This window comes from Sceloporus occidentalis, unplaced genomic scaffold, assembly GCF_023333645.1.
Source record: "Sceloporus occidentalis isolate IW3139 unplaced genomic scaffold, rSceOcc1.0.p SCAF_1, whole genome shotgun sequence".
Classification (NCBI taxonomy): Eukaryota; Metazoa; Chordata; class Lepidosauria; order Squamata; family Phrynosomatidae; genus Sceloporus; species Sceloporus occidentalis.
Genome location: NW_028316981.1, coordinates 2,111,572 through 2,114,824, shown reverse-complemented (window position 1 = coordinate 2,114,824; position 3,253 = coordinate 2,111,572).

Here is a 3,253-nt window from a genome sequence, read left to right as displayed (position 1 = left end):
AGTTGGGAACTGTCGTTTTTAATGGTATTTTAAAGTGGGAGGGAGATAGGGACTTGGATTTTATATGTTTTGCTATGTTTTTATTTGTGGTTTGTTGTGTTTTATTTTTATTGTTCTTATGTTTGTTGTTACCCGCCTCGATCCAATACAAGGAGAGGCGGGATATAAATCAATATTGTTGTTGTTGCTATTATTATTATTATTATTATTATTATTATTATGTTTTTTCACACTAGATCTAAAGTCACTCCTGTCTAGCAATGCGAATTCATGTTAAAACGTGATGTTTTACCACACCTGGTTGCCTTTCTGTTGCCCTTCCGAATTGAGCAGGAAGCGGAGTCAGTTAAATTACAGACAAGTCACATGATGTGGATTCAAGCAAAGCGTGGCGTGTGCACATTGTATTACCACACCAGAAGGTTCAACAATTCGAATCGGCACCCTTGTGCATGCTCAATGGATCTCTGGGCACTGTCCTCCTTCCCTGCCCCCTCCTTAGCTGTCATCCTTCATTGGGGTGTAGGAGCAGTCAGGGGATGATGGGACAGGTCTCAGGGGGTCACTGGGGATTGGATTGGGATGAAGGAGCAGTCAGGGGATGTTGGGATGGGTGGCAGGGGGTCAATGGGGCCAGGATCTGGATGAAGGAACAGTCAGGGGATGATGGGATGGGTGGCAGGGGGTCAATGGGACCAGGATCGGGATGAAGGAGCAGTCAAGGGATGATGGGAGAGGTCGCAGAGGGTCACTGGGGGCTGAATCGGGATGAAGGAACAGTCAGGGGATGATGGGATGGGTGGCAGGGGGTCAATGGGGCCAGGATCGGGATGAAGGAGCAGTCAGGGGATGATGGAAGAGGTCACAGGAGGTCATTGGAGCCAGGATCGGGATGAAGGAGCAGTCAAGGGATGATGGGATAGGTTGCAGAGTGTCACTGGAGCCAGGATCGGGATGAAGGAGCAATCAGGGGATGATGGGATAGGTCGCATGGGGGTCACTGGGGCCAGGATCTGGATGAAGGAGTAGTCAGGGGATGATGGGATAGGTCGCATGGGGGTCACTGGGGCCAGGATGTGGATGAAGGAGCAGTCAGGGGATGATGGGATTGGTCGCAGGGGGTCACTGGGGCCAGGATCTGGATGAAGGACAAGTCAGGGGATGATGGGATAGGTCGCATGGGATCACTGGGGCCAGAATCGGGATGAAGGAGCAGTCAGGGGATGATGGGATAGGTCGCAGAGGGTCACTGGGGCCAGGATCTGGATGAAGGAGTAGTCAGGGGATGATGGGATAGGTCACAGGGGGTCACTGGGGCCAGGATCTGGATGAAGGAGCAGTCAGGGGATGATGGGATAGGTCGCAGAGGGTCACTGGGGCCAGGATCTGGATGAAGGAGCAGTCAGGGGATGATGGGATAGGTGGCAGGGGGTCACTGGAGCCAGGATCTGGATGAAGGAGCAGTCAGGGGATGATGGGATTGATCGCAGAGGGTCACTGGAGCCAGGATCTGGATGAAGGAGCAGTCAGGGGATGATGGGATAGGTCGCAGAGGGTCACTGGGGCCAGGATTTGGATGAAGGAGCAGTCAGGGGATGATGGGATAGGTCGCAGGGGGTCACTGGGGCCAGGATCTGGATGAAGGAGCAGTCAGGGGATGATGGGATAGGTCGCAGGGGGTCACTGGGGCCAGGATCTGGATGAAGGAGCAGTCAGGGGATGATGGGATTGGTCGCAGAGGGTCACTGGGGCTAGGATCTGGATGAAGGAGCAGTCAGGGGATGATCGGATAGGTCACAGGGGGTCACTGGGGCCAGGATTTGGATGAAGGAGCAGTCAGGGGATGATAGGATAGGTCGCATGGGGTCACTGGGGCCAGGATCTGGATGAAGGAGCAGTCAGGGGATGATTGGATAGGTCGCATGGGGGTCTATGGGGCCAGGATCGGGATGAAGGAGCAGTCAGGGGATGATGGGATTGGTCGCAGAGGGTCACTGGGGCCAGGATCAGGATGAAGTAGCAGTCAGGGGATGATGGGATAGGTCGCAGGGGGTCACTGGGGCCAGGATCTGGATGAAGGAGCAGTCAGGGGATGATGGGATAGGTCGCAGAGGGTCACTGGGGCCAGGATCTGGATGAAGGAGCAGTCAGGGGATGATGGGATAGGTCGCAGGGGGTCACTGGGGCCAGGATCTGGATGCAGGAGCAGTTAGGGGATGATGGGATAGGTGGCAGGGGGTCACTGGAGCCAGGATCTGGATGAAGGAGCAGTCAGGGGATGATGGGATTGGTCGCAGAGGGGTCACTGGGGCCAGGATCTGGATGAAGGAGCAGTCAGGGGATGATGGGATAGGTCGCAGGGGGGCACTGGGGCCAGGATCTGGATGAAGGAGCAGTCATGGGGATGATGGGATAGGTCGCAGGGGGTCACTGGGGCCAGGATTTGGATGAAGGAGCAGTCAGGGGATGATGGGATAGGTCGCAGGGGGTCACTGGGGCCAGGATCTGGATGAAGGAGCAGTCAGGGGATGATGGGATAGTTCGCAGGGGGTCACTGGGGCCAGGATCTGGATGAAGGAGCAGTCAGGGGATGATGGGATAGTTTGCAGGGGGTCACTGGGGCCAGGATCTGGATGAAGGAGCAGTCAGGGGATGATGGGTATATATGAGATGGATTTGAATACATTTTTAAATTAAAACTTTTTTCTTAATAGTCCCCCATAGACTGCGTAAACCAGCCCCTTGTTGCCCTCTTCTGAAAGAGATTAGACCTTCTGCTTTTAGGAGTTCGGGCCTATAATATGTTATCCTCCTTAATATAGTTGGACCTCCGTTTTCACAGGAAATCCAGTATCCACCACCCACCCACCCCACAAAAACAGAGGCTTGCGCATATTCTAGCCTCATAGGCTTGAATGGAGCACATCCCCATGTGTGCAGCCTGGGTGCACACGCCATCGGAAATAGTGGAGGTCATCCTTCTGCGGGCATAGGAGGGCATGGATCTGAGATCCGCGGGTTAGGAGAGGTGACTGTAAGCCAGAATGCGTCTTCTTTCTTCCCAGAACACACTGGGATGCCAGATATGTAATAAGTCCTTGCATAAGCAGAATCCTGAGACCATATCAGATTCAGACCAAGATGCCCAAGTTCCGTTTTAGTTGGGGTCAGACTAGATGCTCTTAAGGTGTGAAAGCATCATGGGAAATATGGCACATTTAAAGGCTCAAACCAATGACCATTAGCAAACTAG